This window comes from Taeniopygia guttata, chromosome 2, assembly GCF_048771995.1.
Source record: "Taeniopygia guttata chromosome 2, bTaeGut7.mat, whole genome shotgun sequence".
Lineage (NCBI taxonomy): Eukaryota > Metazoa > Chordata > Aves > Passeriformes > Estrildidae > Taeniopygia > Taeniopygia guttata.
The window spans coordinates 60,663,428-60,675,057 of NC_133026.1; the positions used below are offsets into that span (position 1 = coordinate 60,663,428).

At 42.6% G+C, this 11,630-nt stretch overlaps 1 protein-coding gene across 2 annotated transcripts in view; it reads right to left on the minus strand.

The window, feature by feature from the left end:
* The window catches only part of BCL2 (BCL2 apoptosis regulator), a 96,880-nt gene that overhangs the window by 26,526 nt on the left and 58,724 nt on the right, over positions 1-11,630 (minus strand). The gene's annotated exons all lie outside the window — the stretch shown is intronic.

The following is an 11,630-nucleotide window of genomic DNA, read 5'->3' on the forward strand; positions in this document are numbered from 1 at the left end:
AAGCCTCGGAGAACTGATGGCAAGTTTCACTCCCTGATTAGACATAGAAATAAATGTATGACACTCTAGGGGTTGCCTGGAAGTGCTTTTCTTATAAACAGAGGGGAAAACAGCCTTCAAATGATACACGAGCAAATTAGCAGGAGTGGGTCCAAATATTGTACTCTAAAATGAACATTTTGATAATCATAACAATGTGGTTTGAAAAGCATCACTTTAAAAGGTCAGCTATACCACCATCTGACTGCACATTGAAAGCATAGCGGATATATTGACTCATACATATTGTTCATTGTCATTTGCATTTGGTGAAATCCCTGCATTTTACCCAATTTAGTAAGCAAGCACCACCTTGGACTCCCTTGGCAATACCTTTAAATGCAGTTACTGTTTGTTGGGCTAAAACAACATCTTGTCCCATCCTGCACCAGTAAATCACTCTTCGGTCTTTTGATCAATGTTTGCCTTTTCAAGCCTGTGAGTCATTTTGCATTAATGGAAAGAGAGGGAGTGACACATGAGAGCAATGCGGGTATTTTGAGCTGCACCTCTGGGATACTTTTGTGCACGTTGTTCTGAACAAAACGACCATCTGTATCAGTTTGCTAACAGCCACTAGTGCATCAAAAGATCTGACTTCCTATCTTTGTGGATAAAGGCTGGCTTAATTCTACAAACCCCACGCAGAGTCATCAGGTGACGTGTCATGAAAAGGCCTTACTGAAAACAAGCACACTTTTTGAAACCCAGCATTTTTTTCAAAATTGTCCTCAGCATCTGACCGCATGGCCTTTTCCATATTTTTCTGCATATCACCCATCACTGTTCAGCTTCCCAATAGTCATGTCAGTGATGTTTCCAACCAGAATACGGCGGAAGCTGTCCTCACCCTTCCGGGGGCTACACCTGAAGAGTAAGCAAATTTTGTGGGTGTTTAAGCCTTTTTTAATTTTCTATGAGCAATGTAAAAATGACTCATTCTTGCTTTGGCTGGAATATATAATTGGTAAACATTGGTGGGGAGCAATCATATTTCTAAATTTGTAAATATAAACAGTCCATAATGCACCAACTCTTTGGTCCTGTATTTTTTGTGGGAAGGGCAGGGCAGGGACTCAGCTTCGCAGCTGGGCAGGTTTGGTAGCTACAGCCAACAGCAACTGAGGGGGGAACCAAGAACTTTCTGGCAACAAGGAGACTAGGAGGAGGTGGAAGAAAAGAAACAGAGGCACCTTCTCATCATAGCACTGATCAAGGTTTTAAAACCATAAAAAAAAAAAAACCCAATCCCTCTCACAAAGATGTGTGAATATGCAAAGCACCATGGAGCCTAATCCAAAGATCACCACAGGCAAAGGAAGATTCAGGAAGGAAAAGTCATGAATGTTCTGGATTGAGTTCTGCAGGGAGGGCAGTCAAACACATGTCCCTGCAACACACAGACTACTTTAAAACTAGATGGTTCGATGACTGAAATAGAATTTAGACTGATTGTGTAAAGGCACATATACATTATGCACAAACTCATCATGAAAGAAGTCACCTTAAAGTGCATTTATAAAACCTAACACTTTTACAGTGCCTTCAAAATCATAATGTTGCTAATAAGGATTTTTATTAGTATTCAATAATTTGAATACTAACAATAATGAATTTGTTAGCATTCCATCCAAGAAGGTATGCAAGTCATATGCCTTTCCTTGTCCCTGATATGCACAAAAGACCAGTGCTCAGAGGATTTCATTTGGACCCCTAACCTAACCTGTACAAGCAATTCTGATGAAAAATCTGGAATGGGAACCCACTGACTTGTTCCTTCTCTCCATCAACCACCAGAAGGAGCACGCAGGCTGCTGAGGGTCACCTGTGTGTGTCCTCCCATTTTGCTACTCCTGCTGGACTGGGGCTGCTGGGCTGCCATGCCCAGCACTCTGGTTCCTGCAGTTATTCACCCACTGACTTCCTAGTCCCAGCTGAGGATTCATCTCACACAGCATTGCACCCCTGCTGTTGGGCCACAAAGTTTCTTTGAGACTCAGCACATCCCTCCAGTGAAGCCTGTTCGGAGTTACCCACTGATGAGTAATAGCATGTAAAAGTCAATTACATTCATATTCATAGAGCTGCTACTTAAAATGTTAACAATGAGGAAACTTGCCTTACAGGAATGAGGATGGGGGCAAACTTTTATTAGCCCCACATGAGCTTGTATCTGCTTTAAATGTTACATTGTCCTAGGGAAAGAAGTGCCATTGTTAACAGCATTGGAGGCAGTCAGCTGCACTCAATTTAAAATTAAAAAGGGAAGAAAAAATAAATGAAAAGGGAAAAAAACCAAGGGTCTGCCTGACGCACTGTAGTATGGCAGGCTATGGTAAATTGCCCCAGAACCTTTTTATTGAATCCAGTCTTTCACTACAAAAGAATTCATTAACCAGTTCATGATGCAAAGTCTGCTAAAGACATTATCCTCAGTGGCCAGCATGGGGCTGTTCCCATACACTGTGAGCACTGCTTTCACTGTTCACTGCTGAGTCCAAGGTCACATCTACGAGTCACTGTTACCCAGTCCTGGGCACCAGTGGGATGTCCATACTTCCAACTTGAGATGGCTCCACGTCTCTGCCCACTGTAACCCTGCTCAGGTAAGGTCTGGAGAGCTCAGCTCAGGAGAAGGCATAGTCTGGGAGCGTTAAGTGTGAAGCTGGTGTTTAAATCAGCTGGTATTGAGTCTCTTGTGGGTTGAACTTCCTCCCCTCTCTGCACAAGGACTACCAAGGGTGCACAAAAGCCTTCTCCTGCCTTCCCCAGCAAATTACCTGTGCCACACATGTGTTGCACAAATGGCACAAAAACCACCGTGCCAGCCACCAGCTCAGTTCTGTATGGTTGGGTACACCTACCCTTGGAGCAGTGCAGAATCTACTCTAATGAAGTTATCTTAGTGTAAAAACTCCACAAACAATAATGCCACATGAATGCAGTCTCTGCCCCACCTTTGAAAATGTTCTTTTATGGGCCTTAGAAAGGCTGGGGCAAGAGAAGCTGGTGTGACTCTGGGAACTGCTAGAATCGTCACATGATTTCCATTATGATTTCTATTCACCATCAGCCAGCTTGCACTTCACTGATGCCTGTGGTGCTGAAAGAGATGCACTAGTGGATGTTTGTTATATTTATGAACCAGGTGGCCCTAACCACCCCAATTACACTTGCTGCCTTCCATTCATCACGCCGCCTTAATGAACAGAGAGGCTGGCGGATGTCAAACAAGCAGCCAGAAGAAACAAAAGAGAAGCCAGGCACAGTGTCACCCGGCTTGAGCCAGCCCACCGGTACCCCTCACGTGGCTGTACCCATTCAGCTTCCCTGCAAATCCCAGCGTGAATGAACCACAGCCACTGCCGAGCAAACAGATAAGAGTCCGGAGGAAGTGATCGATATATTTAGATAACGTGTAACAAGAACACGTAGCAACCTGCCCCCTTTTCCATGCTTGGACAAAGAGGAGAGCAAAATAAAAATCTCTGTATTGGTTGCTTCAGGCTGAGTGATTCTTTGACACTATGGTTAATCGACACCACTGTAACCATGGAGTTAGCCTAAGTTCAGGATAACACTGTGGCTTTATTAAGAAACTCAAGCGCAGAAATACAGTTGGAAAGTCCTAGTTCTCCTCAGCAAATTAATCTTTTGAACTCAGCTCAGCCACCTGCACCTTTGCGTTCACTGTTTTTACAGAGTAGATGCTGGAAGTGTAAAAATAATTCAAAATACATTAGTCATGCTTGAAATGGTCAAATGAAGATTAGAGAAAAACCCAACAGCTTAAAAGAATGTGAAGGGACATTAAAAGGTATGTAAATATTTATCCATAATTTTATAGCAGTATGCTAAATACTGCACTTTTTTTTTTTTTCTCACACACTGATTCCAGTGCTCATTAATTGGAATTTCTTCAACTCTGAAAAAGGACCTTTATGGGATTGAGAAAAGAAAAACTAGGACAGAACTGAATATGAACTAGCTTTTGAGACAAGAGCCACTTACGTGACCAAGACTGTGCTCAATTGCCTTTGCTGTTTTCTTGCAGAGAAGCAGCTGAGCAGTTTTAAATAATAGAAGAAAAGAGTCTGTTTATAGAATAAGATGGAAATGAGACTCTACCTGCAGAAGCTGAGCACACAGCCAGCCTTCCTCTGGGTTCACTTTAGTTTGAGTTTATTACAAAGCTAAATTCTCAAGCTGAAAACAATGTTTTTCAAGCTCAGAGTTAGTCTTTGCTAACTAGGGTATAGTTCAGCAAAGAGGTTAAAGTTCATCTTTTCCTTCTCTAAATTATATATATATATATAAAGACACATATAGGGATACACAGGACAGAAAAAGTAACTCTGTATAAAAACCCCTCTACTCCTCTAGCTGAAAATTTTCTGCTGTTGTCAAATTCATAATACAGTGCAAAACCAAAATCTAGAGAAGAGTATTTTGAGACCTATTTAGTTTTCAGGGCACTTTTTCCTTATGGATAAAATAAAGACTGTGAACTTACCTGTGTCTTTTCTAAGAATCTCCTACTTTTCTGTGACTATATGTCTGTAAGACAAAGTGTTTGGCATAGGAAAGGCAACAGTTACACAGACTTTTGTTAATCAAATTTTACAGAAAAACTTAGCAAATTGCTTTTGGGAAAGAAACCCCATCCCATTAACATGGCAGAATCCATGTTTGTTCAAAAGTATTTTTTGTAAGCACACACTGTATTACCTACCAGAAAAAAAACTCAGCCAAGCTGCATCCCAACACTGAAGCGCAAGGCATGTACATGGGTCACTCCCTCTGCTCTGTTCCTTTAAAAGCAATTTCCCCACAGTTTACTCAGGTACTTTATTTATAGCCTGGCCCAAACATTCAGCTGTGGTTTTAGCTTCAGTTTTCATACAGTTTTCATACACTGAGTCCAGCAGATTTCAAGTGCTGTTTTGGCCTGTGAGGTGTCCATCGTCCATCCCGTGTGCAGATTTACCTCTTGGCAGATGGCAACAAGGAACCCTTCAATGCCAACAGCATACAGAAGGCCACAAAGTGATTAGAACCTTAGTTGTCATCTTACCCATGCCAGCCCCAAATTCAGGCAGCCCCTCTCAGTCACTGTGACCATTAATGTAATATATTTTTAGGTCTCTAGGTGTTGGCTGCCTATGTGACTTTGCTCTGTCTTGATCTGGTATGCATCTACACAGATCACTATCAAGATCAGGCCTTCCAAAAAAAAAAAAAAAGACTTGTGTAATCCTTATGCTGCTAATCCCAAGAATCAAGATCTGTTCTCTACCTTGATCACTACAAGGGGTATAACATGACCTACAAGACTACTCTATAAAAGAGCATTTATTTTCAAGTGCATATCTTTCCTATTGAAGGTCTTCCATTTTGTTTTAAATATTTAAAATTAGTCCCTAGAAGATGGTGAATCCCACATCTTACATCTGGGCTAGCATGAGCCTGTAGAGTCAATCTGCAATGGTGTCTAATACAGTTATTGCAGGCAAAATGAAACAGTATGGAGAGGAGATTGCATAGATGTGGGCTTGCTACATAATTCAGGGCCATGGGAAGATTCCTCAGGGATGGCCACTGCAGCCCGCAACAATTTCTTTGTGAAGAACAGACCAGTGCATGTTTCTTATGCTTCCAGATTGCAGGATGCAAGATTCACAGTAATTACAACCCTAGCATTTGGACTTGTATCAGAAAAAAGCAGCTCGTTGCCAATTGCAATTGTAAATACCGCTTACATTTTTGCAAAGCCCAAGCCAACAGATAGATCCCTACAATCCAGAAAATGCTGAGCTACAGTGTTCCTCATTTGCCTGCTAGAGCCAGGGATGCCCTAATACCACGATGCCAAACTGCAATCATGCACTTTTCCCCCCTGAACATTTACTTTAATGAATCCTAAATTATCTGCAGGCATAGTAATGATACCAATTGTCATTTCGATCACCTACGACAGGCACATTATCACCTGTCTGAGCTAATAGTGAACACAGGGCTGGGGTTTTTTCCCCAGCTCAAAAATAAAGTCTAGCAGAAAGTACTGCAGAATGACCAACAGCTGTGACAGTCTCTAGTTAGCAAAAACTAACTCTCAGCTTGAGAAGCACTATTTTCAGCTTGAGAAGCACAATTTCCAGTCAGGTGGGGATTCATGGGGCAATTCCGACACTGACTGAGACACTGGCTCCTTAGAAAGGAAGAAGTAGCATCGCACTATTGACACATTAAAGGCCTGTAAGAGAAGGTCTTGTAGAAAGGACAAAGTCATCCACAAGCCCTTCTGCCTCCAAGCCACCTGCAATCCTGAGAACATCCCCCAACACCTCTTTCATAGGACAAAGAGTTGAGAAGAAAAATCTAAACAAACTAAAGCACAAGGAACAACCTTAGCTGTATCTTGAGAGAGGCAGAGGGGGATATTGTACACAGAGACCCTGAGAACATCTTGCCTCATGCAGGTACTAAATGCCCCTCTCCCCTGCCCACGCTGGGAGTAATTTCCAGGGGTCTGTCCAGGTGGTTATGTGCTACTACCTGCAGATAAAGAAGCCCACACTGAAATGTATCTTAACTGCACAGCCCAATGCTCTGCATCTGTTCAGCTTGGATGGGTTCAGTGGCTCAGTTAATGTAAGCTCAGGCTAGTCTGAGCCTGTTAAGTGCTCAATTAAGCCTGATCCACTGCACCTCTTTATTTCCTGCGTAGCTGGATTCTGTTTTTTCCATGACACAAGCATTTCCCTAACCTTTTGGAAAAAGCATTTAGCTGAAAAGCACAGAGTAGTAGGAAGCTGTTTGCTCTTGGTATACTGTGCCGGAAATAAAGTCAACATGATAGATTAGTACTGAGTGAGTGGAAGCTGTTTTTCCCAAAATGTCACACTTGTGTTTCAGAAATGATTGATCTTGAGCATCAAATAAAGCACCAGCAAACCCATCAAAATATATATCATGTATAGCAAAACAAATGCCATAAAGAAATGTGCTATAAACTCTTGCTGAGGCCTGCAAAGCCCAAAAAACATTTGCTTGTCACAGTGCAGAGCAATGGTTACAGCATGCAGAGGAAATTATGTCTCCACCACAAGAACATGTGTCTGGACTTAAAACTAGGTGAATGGATCAGATATTCATCCAGAGTAAGTCAGAAAAGCTACAGACATTTCAGTCAGGTTTTAGATGATTACTCCTAATGAGCTCTTGTTCCATGATGTCTGCAGAGACGCTTGGTTTACAAGGCCACGGCTTTGAAAATTCATAATCTTCCTTTTAGGCTTCTCCATCAGGAATTCCTTATACAGATTTGTTGTTTGATCCTCCACAGAAGGAAAAAACCTGAATAACTCAGCTCTTGTTTGACTACTGCTGACAAATTGACACAGGCACCGAAATTAAAACTCTGTTCTGTTCAATTTGGGAATGAAAGAAGAACCTGCTTAGGGGTTGGGGAGGAGGGGTTAAAAATAAAGCCCACACAGCAGACTGCCCCCAGCAGCTCTCGCAGGTCCTACGAGCTCCTATGACACAGACAAACTGCATCTCCCAAAGCAGGGATGACGGGGAGTTTCCCTTGAGAGCTGTAGCTGTAGTTTATGAACGTGCAACTTCATTAGCAGCCGGTGACCCCATTAGACAGGGCTCTTAATTTCTTGGCTTGGACAGAACTCTCCAGGGATTATCACAGCTGTATGCCGTGCACAGAGATCTCATTGCTAGGGCAAGGAAGATGGCTTTCAAAGTCACCTTGAGAAAAGCTCAGCAATTCAAAGACCATCCTGTGGATTCACAGAAAATAAAGTGTTTAATTTCAGATTTTGCTGAATGAAATTGCTGTAACTTGTAGGAAACCCACTCAAACTCCCAGGTGAGGAGCTGACACAGAAAATCACATGTAGCCCAACAAGGCTCCTCTTTCTATTATTAGGGGAGAAGGATGAGACTATTTATTTCTAACATTACTTCATACTGTGGAGTAGTTTTGAGAAAAAAAAATTAGAAACAGAAGGAAAGCTCATAAGCAGCTGATGACCTGCTCCATGCAGAACATTTACAGAGGAGCAACTGTGCTCTTCACAAAGGACTTTTGATGTAGGCAGCAGGCCATGATTTAAGATGGGCTGGGTTTGTGGGGTGGTAACGGCAGGCCCAAACTCTTTTGCCAGTTATCTCAAACCACAACAGACCTCAGAGTTCTGTTCTCTGGGAATGAGGGTGTTTGGGAAACCCACGGGGGTGTCTGAATAGCTGGGGGATGCTGCCGAGACCCAGTGCTGTCTTATCATCCCTCTACAAAACAGAGGAGAGGGAATAAATAACCCTGCAACTAAAGGTCCTAGTGGGATGGATGGATGGATGGATGGGTGGATGGATGGATGGATGGATGGATGGAACAAACTCAGCGCATCAGGCACTAAGACTAGGAAGACAGCAGAGATTCAAGTATCTACTGAGAAGAAAGGAGCTGTGAGAACAGTGCGGAAGGAAAGGTCATTCCGATGTCATGTTTTTCAGTATTCAAATCTGTCAGGTCACAGAGGCTTTCAGGCAGCCTGTAATGCTTTAAGTTGGATTGTTCAATTAAGAACTGTTTACAGCTTTGACCCAAGTTCAAATTTTGTCTGGAGGGAGAAGCAACAGTAGTAGTGTTCACAAAAGCCTGCAGTGATAAGATGTGGTGAATGTTGTACTAACGGCGTTTAAACAGTGTGCTCTGTCTGTAAGGTTCTCACATTTATTTTGGAGAGAAAGGGGATATATATGTTGTCATTAGTTCATGCCATATCAACTGCTATTCCTAATGTGTTCATCTGGCATGATTTTCTGTTCCTTTCCTTAAAATCTCCTTTTATGGCTGCCACGCAGTAGATCTGTTATTTTTAAACTACTGCATTTTTTTCCCCTAATACTCATCTGATTGTTCAAAGCCTGACCATGGACTCTCAAAATACACATCTGCATTTTTCCACAGCTTCATGCTGAGTTCAATCTAGATTTTTATCAGCAGAAAGATTTCAGCCTGGGAGGTTTCATGGCTTCAGCCCCAGTGGCTACAGGTGGGAAGCATTGATTCATGAGCAAGCAAGTTCGAAGGCTGCAAAACAACCTTCTGCCATGGCACTGAGGCTGAGCAATGAGCTATCTGATGTACTGGAGTTTCCAGTGAAAGGCATTTTTCAAGATGTATCAGTAGTCTTGAACTGCTGGTATGAGCAAAGGGAAGTTTTTAAAATTGCCCCAAAGTCTCCCTTTGTCCCACTTCTGTGCTGTTGTTCTACTTGGGAAACTTCTTTTTGTTGTCAGTTTCTTAATGGCGATGCTTTCGTTTAAGAGAGCTGCTCTTCAAGGCAGCACCGTGGCTGATGCGGAGTGGTTCAGCTCCACTGACTTTTCACTGGAGTTGTGCCAGCTTGCACCACCTGAGACGAGCCCTCCCTGCATTTTCAGAATCAGATCTGCTGTATTTAGAAGCAAAAATCAATTTCAACAGTTTCTTAATCTCGTTAGCTCTATAAAATCATGCAGCAGGGCAGGGAATGGCAGCTGGCAGGCATCTGTTACAGAACAAATTTTACCAGTGAATGGAACATCTCCTCAACCATCTGTTTGTAATGTGTAGAGAGAGGAATTACCATCATTGGTGACTTCAGCCTCAGAGATATTTGCTGGAGATCTTATGTGGCCATTCAAAAAATACCTTAGACGGTCATGCACCCAGCACACTTGAGATGAGTACTGACCTCATTCAGATAGACAAAAATTAAAAAAGTTTACAGACTGAAGAATTATCAGGTGGCTGTGCATAATGATGACCATATTAGGATCAAGTAGAATAAAACATCAATCATGGAACTGTATTAAATAAATTTAAGTGCATCAGTATCCTCAAACTTGACATATTAGCATAACTGAGGGACAACAAAAATTAACAACAGAAATAATTGGCAAAAAGATGGTTTTATAAAAAGACAGCCACAATTCCACAAGAAAATTCATGACAAAAAAGACTGAAACTACTAGTCTATATAGAAAGACATTTATACTGAAATACATACAGAAGCAGTATAAAACACAGAGGAAAACCAAAAAGACATACTCAGTTAGTAAGAGATTCAGAAATCACCACAGGAGCCTGGTGTGAAAAGACGAATGCCTTTTTCCATGGTCCCAAGCCAGTGAAAGGTGCGTGAAAGGTTTACCCATGGGAAGCACCACACTGGGGAGACATGCATGAGACTGTTGGGGTAACACAGCACAGCACAGTGTTGTGTTTGTCTGTCCTGACCTGCTCTTGCATTTCCAGGCCCATAGGTATCTTGGAACCTGCATATCACAGGAGACAAGCCTCTCACTATGATCCATCACCTGCACCAATCATCTGGAGTACATTTCTGGGCCCATCTGGGGATGCTTCATTTTCCCCTCCCTTTGTGGCTCCAAACACTGCAATATAAAATCTTTCAGGCTTAGCAAATGAATGTGTGTGTGAAACTTATGCATGACATATAGGCAAGTAGGCCAGGTGAGTTAATAGCCACCATATCCCTAACCTCTGCAGATCTAAGGAGACTCTTACTCTTTCCCACAGATCAGAAACAAGTTTAACTACCCTCTAGCAAGCTCATTTCCCAGCCAGGATGCAGAAGGCAATATAAGACCTGCTTTTCATCTCAAGGCAGAAAGGCATGCAAAGCTGCACTGGGGTTGGTCTGGTGGCTGAGGAACTGTGCCAGCCCTAACAAATGCAAGCTGCAAAGTATTTAGATACAACTGCAGGTATCACATCATAAACAGATAACTTTTACTTGGCTGTTTTGCAAAAACAAAGTCCAGTATTTACAAAGCTCTTTGTGAAGGCACATGAGCACTGCAAGGAACTTTGCTGACTCACTGAGCCTTTGCAGTGAAAGGAGACCACAATTCTTAAGGATCAGCCTATGTGTGGCAGGAGACTCTTTGGTCAGCAGGTGAGGATGTTTATGGCCACCAGAGTGTCTGTCATTAGACCTGAGCCTCTTTCCAAAGGAAAAAAATCAAAGGCAAGAGAGTTCAGCCATAGACTGTCAATAGTGACAGCTCTGCAAGGAGGGGGAGCCTGGTACATGTTATAGAAGGAAGGGCTGGGCTGCTGTAATCTTAGGGTGGGCAGGGGGAAAGACTCACGTATTTTAGCAGCTGAAGGCTAGAAGGTTTTGCAATGAACTTCAAGGCTCATCAGCTGTAGACAAGGCATGGGTTACACTGGGCCTGCAGGATTTTGCAAAACAAAATCCTCTGTCATAGAGATCCTGAGAAAGATTTCTTTCAGCTAAGGACATCCTCACATATCCAAGCAGAATGTGCCAAATGCACAGGCTTTCTAATCAGCCCCTGGCACTACAGATTGGGCACTACCTTGCCTTGAGAGAATCTTATTCATGACAGCCTCAAGCCTGCAAGGAGCTGGCCTTTGAGTCTGGCCAAACCCATGTGTGGGGCTGGGGTTTCTCTGCTTGGAGCAGAGGGAATTTTAAACATTTAGGGAAAGATTTAGTGGAAATCAGCTGGCTAAGCGATGAGCTAAACCAGAGAAA